The sequence below is a fragment of the Stegostoma tigrinum genome, chromosome 39 (genome assembly GCF_030684315.1).
Source record: "Stegostoma tigrinum isolate sSteTig4 chromosome 39, sSteTig4.hap1, whole genome shotgun sequence".
In the NCBI taxonomy this organism is placed as follows: Eukaryota; Metazoa; Chordata; class Chondrichthyes; order Orectolobiformes; family Stegostomatidae; genus Stegostoma; species Stegostoma tigrinum.
Window position 1 is genome coordinate 23,355,829 of NC_081392.1, and position 17,844 is coordinate 23,373,672.

The 17,844-nt window shown below is 46.7% G+C and overlaps 1 pseudogene; it reads left to right on the top strand.

Moving 5' to 3' along the window:
• Positions 1–16,522: 16,522 nt before the first annotated feature.
• On the top strand, positions 16,523–16,682 carry LOC125447894 (U2 spliceosomal RNA; annotated as a pseudogene).
• The last annotated feature ends 1,162 nt before the right edge of the window (positions 16,683–17,844 follow it).

Sequence of the window (17,844 nt, forward strand, 5' to 3'; positions counted from 1 at the left end):
TTCCTCAGCCCATTGCCCCAATTGATTAAGATATCTCTGAAATCCAGAAAGCCACTAGGCCATCTCCCTTGTTATGACAACAAGTAATCATCAATGAAAAGATGTTCAGCTTCATTTGTACAAGGAAGGGGTCAGACCAAATCTCGAATACCGGATGCAGGTTTTAGTCTTCCGTTCTTTTATTCAAAGTGGCTCAGAAGAGGTTTGCAAGATGGCAACCTGGAATAAGTGGGTTGTCTGAGGAAGATGGACTGGGCAGGAAAGAGGGAAAAGGATTTGTCAGGAGCTGCTGATTAAAACAGGAAACTGATGTGAGCCAGGATATAGGGTGTATTGAAGTAGAGTCTGTTTGGGTTGAGCTGAGAAACACCAATGGACAGAAAATGACCTTAGTGCTGCATATGGACCCCAAACTGCAGTAATATTGGGGAAGGCATTAGGGTGGAATTGAGCAATATAAGGCATAAATGTATGGCTTTAGATGTGAGTTTGCTCGCTGAGCTGGAAGGTTCGTTTTCAGACGTTTCGTCACCATTCTAGGTAACATCATCAGTGAGCCTCCAATGAAGCTCTGGTGTTATGCCCCGCTTTCTATTTATCTGGTTAGGTTTCCTTGGGTTGATGTCATTTCCTGTTCTTTTTCTCAGGGGATGGTAGATTGATTTGGAGCCAATGTGTTTGTTGATGGAGTTCCGGTTGGAATGCCATGCTTCTAGGAATTCTCGTGCATGTCTCTGTTTGGCTTGTCCTAGGATGGATGTGTTGTCCCAATCAAAGTGGTGTCGTTCCTCATCTGTATGTAAGGATACGAGTGAAAGTGGGTCATGTCGTTTTGTGGCTAGTTGATGTTCATGTATCCTGGTCACTAGCTTTCTGCCAGGTTGTCCAATGTAGTGTTTGTCACAGTTCTTGCAAGGTATTTTGTAGATGACGTTCGTTTTGCTTGTTGTCTGTATAGGGTCTTTAAAGCTCATTAGCTGCTGTTTTAGTGTGTTGGTGGGTTTGTGGGCTACCCTGATGCCAAGGGGTCCGAGTAGTCTGGCAGGCATTTCGGAAATGTCTTTGTAGGGGAGAGTGGTTATGGTTTCTGGGCCCGTTTTGTCTGTTTGTTTGGGTTTATTGCTGAGGAATCGGCGGACTGTGTTCATAGGGTACCCATTCTTATTGAATCCAGAGCCTCAACCTGAGCTACAAATCTTGTCACAACTTGCTAGGTATGGCTTCAATTACAGGTGACTGCAAACACTTATAAATTGCCCAAATCACAACTGTAGCAGTACAGTAGAGGACGAATCCTCATTGTCTATATGGTACAATTTTATGAATCAACATGTTGAAGAAGCAGATGGGTATTGTATAATGAGGATGGAATAATTGACAATCCAGTTGAGTATGGGCCCTTAAGGATGAGGGACCACAATAGTGTAGAATTCTCAAAGCTGGAGAGTGATCATGTTGTTTCTGAGACTCTGGTCCTGTAATTAAATGAAAGAAGTTAAAATGGTATGAGGCACGAGCCAGTTGTGATAAATGGTGAATCAGTGTTTAAATGGATGATGGGAAATGGGTAATGGCAAATGTTGAAAGAGGACGTGGACAAGCTGTGGAAGTTACTCATCGCAGCCTGGCGTAAGAACAAAATGGGAAACATGATCAAACCACAGCACAGAAAGGGAAATGAACACGTATTAAATTTAAGGAAGCAGCATACACAATTAGGCCAATAAAACAACTGACAACAGGATTGGGAGCAGTTTAGATTTCTGCAAAGGGAAACAAAGGGATTTAATCAGAGTGAGAAAACAGAACATGAGTGCATGCTGCAGGGACCATACAAACCAACAGAATTTTGTTTTCTATTCATTCACAGGATGTGAACTTCCCTGGCTTGGCCAGAATTTATTGCCCATCTGTGATTGCCCAGAGGACTATCAAGTGTCAACTGCATTGCTGTACGGCTGGAGTCACACACAGACCAAACCAGGTAGGGATGACAGTTCCTTTCCCTGAAGGATATTAGTGAGCCAGATGGGTTTTTCCTGACGATCAACAACGGTTTCATGATCATCATTAAACTCTTAGTTGAAGATTGGTGATTAAAGACTGGTCAAGAAGAATATGGGTTCTCCTTACAAGCAGAAACAGTGAATTTATAATGGGGTACAAAGTGATGACAGACCAATTAGATATGTCTGAGGTTTTCAAAAAGGAGACAACTAACGTCCCAAAATTAAGGGGATCACAGGGTCTAATGGGAAGGTGGAATCAGTATTAGTAGGAAACTGATATTGGGACACCAGGCAGATAAATCCCCTGACACTGAGAACCTTCATCTCAAAGTTCCTTAGGAGGTGGCTGTAGAAATAGCAGATTCACAAGTGGTTTTCCTCCAAATTCTATAGACTCAGTTTTTATGGATTGGAGGATCGCTACTGTAACCCCAATATGTAAGAAGTGAGTCAGAAAGAAAACAGGGAATTTGCATAAAATTGTTGGTTGGAAAAATATGTTCGAGTCCACTATAAAAGATGGAATAACAAAGTACCTGGTAGGTAGTGTCAAGATCAGGCAGAGCCAGCAGAGCCTTTTTCCGTGCTGTAGACTCTGTGTTGGGTGTGAATTCCCTCCTCGCCACTCACCATCCTGACTTGGAAATGTATTGCTATACCTTCAGTGCTGGTTCAAAATCCTGAATTCTCTCCCTAACAGCATTATGTGTCCACCTACCTATCATGGACTTTAGTGGTTCATGAAGGCAGAATGCTGCCACCTTCGTAATGACAACTAACCTCAGCCAGCAATGCCCACAGGATGATTTTTTTAAAAAAAACTATCAAGGCCAAGTGGGAATGTGGAATTGACGCATCAGTCGATCAGCTTTGACCTTTTTGAGGCTCAAGGGGCAGAATGGACAACCTGATTCCTAATTTGTGTGTTCTCTACTCCTATTAAAATGCATCATCTCACCAGGAATGATGTATTCCCTATAATTTAGAAGGATGACAGCTGATGTGATTAAAACTTTTGAAATGTTAATTGAAGCTGGTTGGGGTGTAGAGAGGAACTAATCCACTGGGTGAGTGAAGTGGGAGCACAAACACCCTCCTCACCCACAGTAATCAGACAGGACTTGAGCTTCTTTGTCCTACGGTTTATTCAAACACAGGAATGAGGAACAAGTGTGGGTCACTCGGCCCGTCGAGCCTGCTCTGCAACTCAATAAAACCACTGCTGATCTAATTTCAACCTCGGCTCTATGTACCTGCATATCTCAGAATATCTTTCATTGTCTTGGTCGGCAAGAATCTGTCTCTGCCTTCAAAAAAAAAATAGATGCTGCTTCCACTGCCTTTTGACAAAGGGAATCACAAAGATTCTCAGCCCTCTGAGAGAAAAGAAATGTTCCTCACTATTTCACAATGACTCACCGTTACCTTTAAACAATGACCCTCAGTCTAGATCCTTCCAAAAGAGGGACCACGTTCTCACCATGCATCTGGTCAGGTCCCCTCAGGATCTTTCATGTTTCAATTTAGTCTCCTCTTTCTTTTCTAAACTCCAGAGGATACAGGCCGAGCCTGTCTAGATTTTCCTCTAGATTTTCTTTTAAGGCAATACACTCATTCTAGGTATTAGTCCACTGAATCTGCCCTGAAATGTTTCATAACAACCTTCTTTAAGGAGGGTGACCAGAACTGAACACAGTACTCCAAATACAAATCCCACCAGTGCAAAGGGGGAATTAATTATTGAAAGGAGGACCATGAATTCTGACTTGCTTGCAGGAATGCATTTTCAGCAAGCTTCGGTCATTTACACGTATCCGATTACAGACTGACACAGGTTATGGTCAGATAGTTGTATGGTTTGTATTGTTACACAGACAGCATTGTTGTGGTCTCACTCAAACCTCCCCCTCTGGCTCTGCACAAATAATGAGGCTCTGCAGCCAGTTCCCACAGCCTGATTTGTCCTGAACTTTTCATCTTCTGTCCATTCAAAGATCCAAGTGGAATAGCTCAGCAGGTCTGACAGCATCTGTGAAGGAAAGAACAGAGTTAATATTTTGAGTTCAGTGACCCTTCCTCTGAACTTGAGAAAGGATCATCAGACCTGAAACATTAACCTGTTTTTTCATTCACAGATGTTGCCAGACCTGCTGAGCTTTACCAGCAAATTATTTTTCATTCCTGATTTACAGCATCTGTGGTTTTTAATGATCCAGGTGACAATCCAGCAGCTTTCATTCTACTTTTAACTGTTGTAAATTTATTTTTCCAGGGAATTGGAAAGGGAGCATTTACTGACAGGCAGCTCAACTCAAACACTGGATCAAGAACTGCCAGGAACACTTCATTCTCAGGAGCTTTGAATATGGAAGGAACAAGTGTCATTCACAGTGAAGAGAAACCATACACGTGGTCTGTGTGGACAATCCTTCAGTCAGTTGTCTGGCCTGTCAGTATGTAAATGCAGTCAAAACTGGGTGACAACCATAACATCAAACAGCTCTTGCTTTATAATATCATGGTCCTGGATCTCAGTTTGAGTTAAGCAAGGGCCACTCATCTCCTCTCCTCCCTACATTCTTAGAGCCAACATGGACCAAACAGCTGAATTCCAAACGTGAGAGTGACTATCCACTATCATAAGGCTCCATTTTACAGAGCATTGTATTAGGGAATCATGACAAAGCTAAGTTCAATAGGAACCAGAGAATATTATTCTTCCTTGGATAGCTGGTTTTTGAAAAGATTGCATCTTCAGACCTCAGTAAATCGAAACAAGGTGCATTTATTCAAACTTGTACCACATACATGTGGAAGAGGTCTGTAAGTTTAGCTCAGAGACACTACACCTTTTACAGCTGAAAAGAGCATATGCAGGCATTTTCATGTAAAAATGGTTGCATGTGACATTGATATAAAATAAATTATATGTCACTTACTACAAAAACAGGATGCTGTTCAGTTTCTGACAAAGTTCTGAGTCCTCTAATTTCAACAGGACTTCCACTTGCACATTATCTTCAGAGCTTCTCTATGCCACCGTCAGCTCACAGCTGAGTGAGCAATACTTACGTGACTGTCATAAGCCATACAGATAGTTTCTGAGCCCTAAGTAACTGTTGATGGTTCACTGTTATGGACCTGCAGTTAAACTGTCGGAGCAACAATAACTCTGACCTGATGTGGTTGTATTTGACAGTTACCTTGTGCTGCACTGCTTGGACAAGTTTATTTTCTACTTGTTCTGTGTTTTAAAGTTCTGCTCCTTTTCCTTCCTTCTCTGTTTCCAATGTACATTCTCTTACCCTCCTCACCCTACTTTACCCTGGTTTGATAATACTGAATACAGAAGAGGAGGCTTGTCATTGTAGGAGGGCAATTGCCTCAGCTGCAGGAGTTCTTCAGGATCAGGTCCTCGTCCTAACCACCTTCAGCTGTTTCGTCAATGACCTTCCCTGCGACATAAGGTCAGAAGTGGGAATGTTTGCTGATGCTTGCACAATACTTTAACACCGTTTGTGGCTCCTTGGATACTGAAGCAGTAGATATCTAAATGCAGTATGCCTGGACAACAGTGAAGTGAGCCTGCCATGTGACAAAGAACATTTGCACCAACAAGTACCAACAGATAATGACCAAATCCAAGAAATGAGAATCTAACCACAGCCAAGTGACATTCACTGGGTGTATCTTTATGGAATTCCCCATTATCATCATCCTGGGGGCTAATATTGATGAGAAACTGAATTGGAGCTATCAGCTGAATAAGGTGCATACAAAATACGTCTAACCCTCTCAACCACCTGATCTTCCTGTTCACCCACGTTCAGGGATTTGTGAATGTTCATTCCAAGGTCTGTTTGTTCCTCTACACCACTAACTATTCTTCACTTTCATAGTTCAGTCTCCCTAAATTCATTATCACTCACTCGTGTGGATTCAATTCCTTTCACCATTTTATCTTTCCACTTGATTGATAACTCCCTGCAGTCCACGGTTTTCCTCGTCATGGTCAACTACATGATTATTTATTCTAAATTATGGTTTCTACAACTCGGTTTTAATGATGGTTATATATCAGAAAGCAGTGGAACTCCACTGGATTAAAAACTGAAAGGACTGCAATTGCTGTAAATCAGAAACAAATAAAAAACAGAAATTACTGGTAAAGGTCAGTAGAACTGGCAGCATCTGTGGAGAGAAATCAGAGATAACATTTCAGGTCGAGTAACCCTCAGAATTCCACTGGAAACAGGTGTCCAGATATGGTTTCTTCTTAGTTGGGGATTCGCAGCAGCTGTAACAACAGAGTATAACTATATGTGAATTTGTGGGTGGCTCCGGAGCTTATTTTTCTGAATGACCCCTTCCCACACATGGGACTGGTGAACAACCTCGCCCCAGTACACCTGAGTAAATGAGTTTCCACTTCAGTGGAGAATTGAATCCTTCCCTCAGTCTGCACAGTTCCCTGGTTTCTCTGTGCTGTGGGTGTCCTTGTCTCTGTCCAGATTGGGCAATCAGGTGAATTCGAGTCAATGCAGAGAGAAGGCCTATTTTTTTTTTCTTGTTGTGAATGTGTTTTTGTTCTTCCTTATTCTCCTGTGAGAGGTGGGTATTGCTGGTCAGGACAGCACTTGTTGTTCATCCCGAATTTATCTTGAACTAATGTCAGATGGCAGATAGGGATCAACCATGTTGTGGGCCTCAACTCACTTGTATGCCAGACCAGGCAAGGACTTCCCTTCCGAAGGGACATGAATGAATGGGATTTCAGGAAATTAAAGTCACGGCCTCTATTCCTGAAATTCAGGTTTACTTTCCAGATTTTATTCATTGAATTTAAACTCCAGCAGCAGCTGTGTCTCAGTCTCAGGGATTATCACCACCGCACTGCTATCTCTCCGCTGTATTGCCTTACTGTAGAGGATAACTTTCACTGTTCAGATCATCCCAGAGTGACAGAACAGGAGAAGGCCATTTGGACCGTCACACCGGTGTTGGTTCCTGTTGAGAAAGGGATTGAGTGAAAGGAAAAAGTACCAGCTGGTGCATGTTTGTAACATTTACAGTGTGTGTCCATGTCAGGATAAATGTGGTTTAAATGTAGATCGAAGTGGTAACTGAGAGCAAGAATTTGATGCAGAGACAATGTGAGCAAAATTAATTTAGCTGCTAACAAACATCAGTTTGTTGGTGTAAGCAGCAGAGAATGGTTTCAATCCGGTGACCTTCTGGGTAATGGGCCCAGCATGCTCCCTCTACACCGCCACACGCAGGCGCACATGCATGCACACACACGCACACACAAATGTATGACTAACAGACACACAATGTAAAAGGGGCCAGGCAGACCAGCAACCCACACAGGTGGGCAGACTCATGATTTGACCGAACTTTTAGTAAACGCTAAACCAACAGTTACATCCCTCATTCCAAAGAAGGGTCACTGAACTGGGAACATTAACCCTGCTTTCTCTCCGCAGATGCCGTCAGACTTACTGAGTTTCACCAGCAATTTCCGTCATTGTTATATTTCTCATTGTTCACAATCCGGGGAAAGTTATCACCCACAGATAAATAACAATGACATTCAAATTCATCTGAAGGCTATCATCGTTCCCCACTCTCTTTGTCATCCTTTTCTCACCCTTCTGCCTTCCATTGCCACACCCCACAGCTGCTAGGTTTTTTCACTTCCTCTCCATAATGGTGTCAAACACATGAAAATTCAACTGGTTCCAATGAAAATGTTGTGGATATGAAATAAAAATCAAGCTTTAAAAGACAGAGATAGCCATACAAAAAGTGAATTTAACAGGCAGGGGGAGTCTCTCAGGGGATGGGAGAGCAATCTCTAATATTGTTGCTAATTGAGACATTTCCCTGGGAAAGCTCAAGAACCAACAAAAGAAGCTAATCTTTTTACAAATTCTGTTTTGACCAACATTGCTCTGTGATATTTCCCACAGCCTGATGACCCAATAATCCTGCTCCATGTCAATAAAAGCGTCTCTGGGTGAGGTTCAAGCTCACAGCCTCGGCATTTTACGCACCTCTGTACCGTCATAGAAGGACCGCCGCTCACCGATTGTGTGACAGGGACTACAGAGTAGCCCTGTGCGCTCGTTGCCATCCCGCCTTTGCCGTTGTATCTTCGTGGCTTGGCCACTGAGACTCTGATTCCAGGCCTGGGAACTGGGATTGCCTGGTCTTCTGCAGCTGTACCTTGTGTGAGGGAATTTTGGTGAGGTTGCCGATGTTAAACAGACAACAATAGGAAGGACACAGTACGCCCTCACACACTGGCCACACTGTCATACATCAAGAATATATTGGAAGTGACAACAAGACCCGTCAGACCACTCAAGAGTCATGGTGGTGGACACGCCCGCAGCCGCTCAATGGCAAACACTTACAAGAATTAAAGACCCCATTCCCACAACATGCAGAACAAATGTGGTTTACAAAATGCCATGCAATTACAACTGTAAACATTACATCGGACAGACAAGAATGAAACTAGACATCGGCATTCAAAAACTTCAACCAGCAACAAAACAGAATGACAAGCTCTCCTTAATATCGAGACACTCAGACAATGAAGGCCATCAGTTCAACTGGGACGAGGTAACCATAGTAGCCCAAGCCAAACATAGACATGCAGAGGAATTCCTAGAGGCATTGTTCTCCACCCGTCATGCAATCAGCAAACATAAAGAATTGGACCCCTATACAAACCCACATAGATCAAAACCAGAAATGACACTACTCACCATGACAGAGCAAACAGTATAAATTCCAAGCAGAGGAGGAAAACACTGCTTCAACGGAGGCTCTACTGATGATGCCCCCTAGCATGGTGATGAAACATCTGAACAAGAACAAGCCAGCTCAGCGAACAACTCAACAACTCACCCACAAACTGAGCTATAGATCTTTGCCAAAACTTTGAGCCGAGCTCAATGTGAGAGTTGAAGACCAGTTTTCCTGTTTACCCTGGTAAACAGATCACCCCGGATCAATCACCCACATTGACTATCATTTGTGTGTTGCCCTTTCCATGTCTTACCTTGGTTCAGCATTCTGAAGGGTTCCATGCAATTTTCATTTTGCACATTTTACTGCAGAGAGTTTTGTAGCTTCATTACAAGACCATTGATTTTACAAACAGAAAGAGACCATTCAGACCATCACCTCTGCTCTGCCATTCAATGAGATCCTGTCTGATCTGCACTTTGTTGCCTTTCCCCATAATCCTTGATACCTTTATTGCTAGCGAGTTTTGAGAAGGTTTGTAGCTCAGGTTGAGGTTCTGGATGTGAGTTTGCTCGCTGAGCTGGAAGGTTAGTTTTCAGACGTTTCTTTACCATTCTAGGTAACATCATCAGTGAACGTCCAACGAAGCCTTTATTGCTTAAAGATCTGTCGATCTCAGCCTTAAATATACTTATTGGCCCAGCCACAACAAACCTCTGCTGCAAAGAATTCCACCAATTCACAACTGTCTAAGAGAATAATTTCTTCCTCATCTCTGGTTTAAATATGAAACCACACTCTGATATGAGGTATTCTGGTCCGAGACTGTCCTAGAAGGGAACCAACCTTCCTGCAACCAACCCGTTAATTCTCCAAAACCCTGCATGTTTCAATAAGGAGCAAGGTTTTTGTTTTGCAGTATAGTGTTTGGGCAGATGAAGGAAATGAATTTTAGAGCTTCAGAGTGTTAGAAAAGGATTTGCAGATCAGAAACTTGCTTAGATACAGCAAGATCTAAGCATGCCACTTGATTCTTTAATCATTCAGCACTGGATATTATTGGTCTTTGAATGTCAGTATTGAGTCAAATAAAAGTAACGTTAAGTTCCTTCCTTTCATCTCCCAGTAACTATTGCCCAATATCTTAAATCTGTGTTTCTAATAATTTTACGATCAGTGAAGAGGAACAGCTGCTCTTTACCGACCTTATCTATCATAAACCTAGACACCTTTGTCAAAGATCACCTCAGCCTCCTTTGCGTTGTGCAGAACAGTTCAGTTTCTCCAACCTGACCTTACAACTAATATCCCTCAGTTGTTGAATCATTCTGATCAATCTCCTTTCAAAAACTCCACAGACCCTCACATCCTTTGTGCACACCACCTGTTTGTGCAGACCCGAAAGCTCCGTGTTCAAGTGGGTGATGTTGTCACACACGGGCAATTGCTTAGTGACATCACCCCAGTTCATGGGCATTTCATGAACTGTGGGTTTCCTCTGACCCCAGTCGTTCTGATGTCTTTTGAGCTGCAGACTCCAGCATTTGATTTTAAAGTTGAAGACAATGAAATTATTTCAGTATTTTTAACCAGAAATGTACTCATTTTGTATCAGAGATAATGGGAACTGCAGATGCTGGAGAATCTGAGATAACAAAGTGTGGAGCTGGATGAACACAGCAGGCCAAGCAGCAGCTTAGGAGCACAAAAGCTGACGTTTCGGGCGTAGTCCCTTTATCAGAAAAGGGGAATGGGGAGAGGGTTCTGAAATAAATAGGGAGAGGCGGATCAAAGCGGGAGAGGGGAGAAGATAGGTGGAGCGGTGAAGGCAGCGGTAAAACTGCTCGATGTCCAAACGTGAGTGGTATTCGTTGATGTGTGAGTGGAGGGGGATAAAGGTGAGCCCCTTATTGAGGACTGACCAGTTGACCTCAGTCAGGGGAAAGTCCAGGCATGATGGCAAAAATTCCGCAGGGCTCAGCATGGCCGTCTCCTCTGGGGCTGCTGGCTGTGGAGGCTGTGGGCTTTTTGGCCTGCTGTGTTCATCCAGCTCCACACTTTGTTATCTCATGTACATATTTTGCTTCACGTGCTGTTCTCAGTTATCTGACTCTGGTGTTGATGTGATGTAAATCACATCCCGCAAACTTGAGTATTTTGCAGAGGTGACAAAGAAGTTTGATGAAGGCAGAGAGGGTAAACATTGTTTGGATGCACTTCGGAAAGGTGTTTGAAAAGGTTCCTCATGGTAGACTGGTTAGATCACATGGAATCCAGTGGAAGCTAGTGGTTTGGTTCCAAAACTGGCTTGAAGGCAGGAGGCACAGAGTGATGGCAGAGTGTTATATATCGTTCTGGAGACCTGTGACCTGTGGTGTGTCACAAGAATCAGTGCTGGGACACTGCTTATCCATAACTTTGTATAAATGATTTAGATGGAAGCACAGGAGGGATGGTTAGTAAGTTTGCAGATGGCCCCAAAATTCATGTTGTTGTGAACAGTGAGGACTGTTATCTCAGAGTACACCGGGACCTTGATCAGATGGGCCAATGGGCCGAGGAGTGGCAGATAGAGTTTAGTTTAGATAAATGTGAGGTGTTGCGAATTCGTAAGGCAAACTAGGGCAGGACTTATAAATTAATGGTAGGGCCTTGGGGAGTGTCACCAAACAGAGACAGTGGGGTGCAGATGCATAGTTCCTTGAAAGCGGAGTCACAGTTAGACAGGGTGGTGAAGAAGGCATTTGGCATGCTTGCTTTAATCGATCAACGTGTTGAGTATAGGAGTTTGGAAGTTCCGATGCAGATGTACAGAACATTGCCACATTTAGAATACTGCACTCAGTTATAATATCCCTGCTACAGCAAAGTTGTTAAACTGAAAGGTTTCAGAAAAAAAAAGATTTACAAGGATGTTGCTTGGATTGAATGGTTTGAGCGACAGGAAGAGGTGGCTGAATAGGCCGGGGCTGATTCCCTGGAATGCCATAGGCTGAGGCATGACCTTACAGAGGTTTATAAAATCATGAGCGGCTTGGATGGGGTGAATTGGCAATATCTTTTCCTCAGGGAAAGGAATCCAAACCCGACAGCATGGGTTTAAGTTGAGAGGTGAAAGGTTTAAAAGGGTCCTGAGGGATAGTTTTACATGTAGAGAATGCTGCATGTATGGAGGAGGTGATACAAGCACAACTCTTAAACAGCATCAGGATTGGTAAATGAATAGGAAGGGGACAGAAGGATATGGGCCCAATGCTGGCAAATGGGACTAAAATAATTTAGGATATCTGGTTCGAATAGGCAAGTTGCAGCAATCAGAGATAATGGGAACTGCAGATGCTGGAGAATCCAAGATAACAAAGTGTGAAGCTGGATGAACACAGAAGGCTGAGCAGCATCTCAGGAGCACAAAAAGCTGATGTTTCGGGCCTAGACCCTTCATCAGAGAGGGGGATGGTGTGAGGGAACTGGAATAAATAGGGAGAGAGGGGGAGGCGGACCAAAGATGGAGAGGAAAGAAGATAGGTGGAGAGGCGAGTATAGGTGGGGTGGTAGGGAGGGGATAGGTCAGTCCAGGGAAGACGGACAGGTCAAGGAGGTGGGATGAGGTTAGTAGGTAGAAAATGGAGGTGCTCCTTGGGGTGGGAGGAAGGGATGGGTGAGAGGAAGAACAGGTTAGGGAGGCAGAGACAGTCTGGGCTGGTTTTGGGATGCAGTGAGGGGAGGGGATGAGCAGGGCTGGTTGCAGCGGGGGGAGGGAATGAGCCCAGCTCATCTAAAGATCTCAAGGGAGAAGGAAACCAGCACCCCGCTTCCAGGTGACGGGAGGCGTCCTGAGGCCCCCTCCGATACCCAGTCACGTTCTGCTGGGGCACTGGAGGGCCCCCTGGAACTTCCAGGCGGGAAGGAGGAAACAGCGCATCCCCAGCCTGACCCAGAGCCGAACTCTCCTGCCTCCATACCCCCGATGGGGGGGAATGCCACGCGGAAGGCCGGAGAGCGTCCAGCAGTTAGCCCAGGCAATGGGCATGAAGGGACAGATGGAGGGGCTGGACCTTGGACTTGGGGAGGGTACTGCGGTCACTGCCCACAATGGGGGTACAAGTTGAGAGCATTAATGTGCGCAGTGTCAAGTCCACCGCAAGATGAGCATCCACGTTGGCCTACCTGACCACCATCAAGGCGGACCTCCTGTTTCTGCAGGAGTGCGGGATCCCACACCTCAGCAGGTACGGGAAATGGTCCGGTGCCTGGACCTGTGGGCCTTCGATCTGGTCGGGGTGTAACGACTGTGGCCCCTCGGGCCTGGCTGTTCTGCTGCGGGGGCGCAAATTCACCATCTCTCATGTTCAGGAGGTGGTGGGAGGGCGCCTCCTAGTGGCTGACGTCACCGACAGGAAAGCTCCCCTGAGGCTGATCAACGTGTATGCCCCAGCGGTACGGAGTGAGCGGTTGGCCGTCCTGCAGCGGATTCCACCCCTGCTGGCTATGTCCAGGCCGGTCATCCTAGGCGGAGACTTCAACGGCATCATTGATGCAGATGGAAGATCCGGCGTGGGGACAGTGGATGGGGGGAGTCAACTGGACGTCACGCCCAGATTCCTGATGGGCACAGTGAAGGACGCCAAGCTGCTCGACGTCTTCAGCACCCCTGCAGACAGAGCACAGCGGAGGTACACCTAGTCGCGGCCAGACGGGTCTATTCGCTCAAGGATAGACTTCCTGTTTGTGTCACGGGCGGGCGTTCTCGGTCAGATCCACCGGCGTCGAGCCGGTGTTCTTCTCTGACCACTGCCTCCTGCTGGCCGACTGTCACTTACAGGACGACCAGCCGGCCGGGAAGGGGACGTGGAAGCTCAACACGACTCTGTTGACCACAGAGAACGTTGAGGAGCTTAAGAGGGAGTACGCCGGTTGGAGAACTGTGAAACCCCTCTTTGAGTCTCCGCACAACTGGTGGCAGACAGTGTAGGAGAACATCAAGAGGTTCTTTGTCCTCAAGGGTGTTCGGAAGGCGAGAGAGAGGTGGGGAAAGCTGTCGCGACTCCAGAAAAGGGTGCAGAACCTGCTCCTTCTGCAGCTGATGGGGGTCGATGTCACGGAGGACCTCCGCAAGGTGAAGGGCCAGCAAGCCTCGCTCTTCGCCGCGGAGGCCTCCAGGATAATCTTCCGGTCCAGGGTCCGCGCTGTGGAGCAGGACGAGATGTGCTCGCGTTTCTTCTTTCAGAAGGTGCACAAAGAGAACTCTGTGCTTAGCCGGCTGAAGGAGGACAACGGTTTGGTGACGTCATCTCGTCCCGACATTTTGAGGGTCAGCAGATCCTTCTACGCCAGACTGTATGACACGAAGCCCAAAGAGAGCACGGCCTCCGAGTCGTTCCTGTCATCTATCATGGAGGTCTTAGACGACGGCATGAGGGAGTGGCTGGACCGGCCGATATCCCTGGACGAGCTGACCAGAGCCCTCAAGTCCTTGGAGAGGAATAGGACTCCCGGGAGCGACGGCTTAATGGTCGAGCTGTATTCCGCTCTGTGGGACCTGGTCGGCCAGGACCTGCTGGAGGTGTACGATCGTGCGCTTCGGGCAGGGGAAATGTGCAAGTCCATGAGGAAGGGCATCATCACCCTCCCTTACAAGAGGAAGGGGGAGAGGGAAGAAATTAAGAATTGGCGTCCCATTTCACTATTGAACGTGGACTACAAAATCCTGTCCAAGGCCATAGCCAACCGGGTCAGGTCTGTCCTGGAGTCGGTGATTCACCCTGACCAAACCTGTGCTGTGCCGGACAGCAAGATCGCTGAGAGTCTCGCGTTCATCAGGGAAATGATCGCCTACGTGCAGGACAGGCGGGTGGACACATGCCTCGTCAGCCTGGACCAGGAGAAGGCCTTTGACAGGGTCTCTCATGCTTACATGAGGGACGTGCTCTCCAAATTGGGGTTCAGGGAGGACATCCGCAATTGGATCTTGCTGCTCTACGCTAACATCGTTAGCGCAGTCTCGATCAACGGGTGGCAATCGCACAGTTTTCCCATCAGATTTGGAGTCAGGCAGGGCTGCCCGCTCTCTCCTGCCTTGTTCGTGTGCTGTGTGGAGCCCTTCACCGCATCCATCAGGAAGGACGTGAGCCTGAAGGGCGTGACTATCCCAGGCAGCGGAGGCCTTCAGGTCAAGACCTCCCTGTACACGGACGATGTCGCGGTCTTCTGCACTGATCGTCGGTCAGTGAGTAGGCTGTTAGACATCTGCAGCCAGTTTGAACTGGCCTCGGGTGCCAAAGTCAATAGGGGTAAGAGTGAGGTCATGTTCTTCGGGAACTGGGACGACCGCTCCTTCACCCCTTCACCATCAGTACAGACTACCTGAAGGTGCTGAGTGTTTGGTTTGGTGGAGCTGGGGCATGCACTAAGAATTGGGAGGAGCGTATCACCAAACTGAAGCAGAAGCTGGGCAGGTGGATGTTCTGCTCCCTCTCCATTACGGGTATGAACCTGGTTGTCAGGTGCGAGGGGCTTTCGGTACTGTTGTATGTGGTGCATGCCTGGCCTATTCCCTGGACCTGCGCCGCTGTGGTCACCTGGGCCATCTTGCACTTCATTGGGGGTCGAGGATGGACTGGGCCTGCAGGGACACCATGTACAAAGGCCTGGAAAATGGGGGGAAAGGGCGTACCAAACACACCCTCACCCTGACGGCTACCTTTGTGTGCGGCTGCATCAAGCTGTGCGTAGATCCTCAGTACGCAATCACCAAGTGTCACTACTTACTGAGGTTCTACCTGTCCCCAGTGTTGCGAAGGATGGGCCTGGCCTCATTGCCGCCGAACACTCCGAGTAGTTGGACCGTCCTGTACCACCTTTCGTTCATGGAAGAATTTTTGAAAGGAAGCACCTTTGACCACAAGGTCGTCAGGCAGTGGTCAGCACGTAGTATCCTCGGGGCCCTTCGGGAAAAGGAGAGGGTGGATCCTGTCGTTTGGTTCCCCACGCAGACTGCCAAAGTCATTTGGCAGAATGCCTCATCACCAGAACTTTCAAACAAGCACAAGGACATTGCTTGGCTGGCGGTGAGAGGGGCTCTGCCAGTGAGATCCGTTATTCATGCCCGAAATCTCTGTGCCACTGTGCGCTGCCCTCGAGGTGGCTGCGGGGGCGGGGGACGAGACTGTCTATCATCTCGTTCTGGAGTGTGCCTATGCACAGGAGGTCTGGAGGGGGATGCAGTGGTATTTTTGTCGAGGTTCATCCCGAGCAGCTCCGTGATGCGGGACTCCATGCTCTACGGGCTTCCCGGGACGCACACCGATACCAACATCAACTGCGCCTGGAGGACCATCAATGCGGTGAAAGGCGCTCTTTGGCCTGCCCGCAACTTGCTGGTCTGTCACCTGAAAGAACTGACCCCGACCGAGTGTTGCAGACTGGCGCACTCCAAGGTCCAGGACTACGTGCTGAGGGACGCGCTAAAGCTTGGGGCAGCTGCCGCCAAGGCGCAATGGGGAAAGATCACCGTATTAAACCCCTCGTCCAGAATTGAACAAAGGGCCCTATCTGGTAACTGGGCCCAGCTGGCGCCTTCCCCAACTGGTCAGGGGGCAAACGGGGAATGTGCGGGGAGACGACTGCGAGGGTATTTTCTTTGCTTTGTTTTTTTTTCTTTAGTTGGCGTACGTACGCCCCTGGTAACCCAGAGCAGCTTGCATTACTGGGTAGTTGTATGAATGTCTTTTTTTTGTACATTTTATGAATAAAGTATATTTTTTCAAATAAAAAAATGTTCTTATCAGCTTTAATATCTGATATGTTCTTTACTTGAGGACCCTATATTAAACCGATTTTTGGAACAGGAGCTTGCTCTGTCCTCTCCCTGCATCATCCTGCTACTGCAGTGTTTCTAGGAATGGTGCAGTCTCGTTAAACCAATTTTAAAAACAGCCTGATCAAAAACTGAAGAAGGGTGTCTAGGCCTGAGGCATCGGACTTCCTGCTCCTTTGCTGCTTGGCCTGCTGTGTTCATCCAGCTCCACACCTCGTTATCTCCAGCAGCTCAGCACTCTGGAACCATAACAGCCCTTCAGCCCAACAAGTCCACATCAAACCTCAGAGCATCCCAGCCAGACCTATACCCCACCTAATCGACCTCTCCCTTAACACTACAGGCAACTTAACATAGCTAATCCACCTAGCCTGCACATCTTTGGACTGTTGGAGAACTCTGAGGAAACCCACACAGACACAGAGAGAATGTGCAAACTCCACACAGGCAGTCACCTAAGGCTGGAATCAAACACGTGTCCTGGTGCTGTGAGGCAGCAGTGTTAAACACAGAGCCACCATGCCGCCAAAGTGCTTTCTCTCAGCACTCTCACCCAACTTTCTCCAAATATGCTTTTTACAAGGTAACCGTTAATCTCTCCTTTTCTGCATGCTCAGCACTTGCTCTGAATGTTCGTGCCTCATCCACGGTGCATGTCGCATCTTCCCACCAGCACCATCCCTGAATATTCACACATGGCATCAGAAGTAAAACAAAATTGCCTGCCAATACTACCTCATTACAAATAGCATTTCAGAAAAAAAACAAAAGATGAAGCGATCGAAGTATTCACTAGGTTTTACTTTGATGGTGACGACTTGGGATGTATTGAACTAGAGATTTTGGAAACACTGTGAGCCAGGAAAGGACATGGCATATACAATGCACGTTTTTCATTTGAGTGCAACAGCAACCAATCAAACGTGCGCTTCATTTTTCTCAAGTCAAGGCCTGTGAGTTTAATCAGATTACCAATTCACTGACATGGGACACAACTGCAAATGACCAAGCCAATTCTCACATTAGCCTCACCAGGAGATATTTGCAAATCCAGCAAAATGAGCCATAAGTTAGTTAAAAATGCTACATCAAGATGCAGAATTGCCTGTCCGCGAAGTACATGCTTTCTGTAAGAACTCTGCAAGATTTTCAGCACCTCAGACGTGTTCTGCCACAATATCTCTGCCTTTCGCTGACATTTTTGCACTTGGATGTCTCAACTAGAACTTAATGTTTCACAGTGCTCCTGTCTTGCCTGGT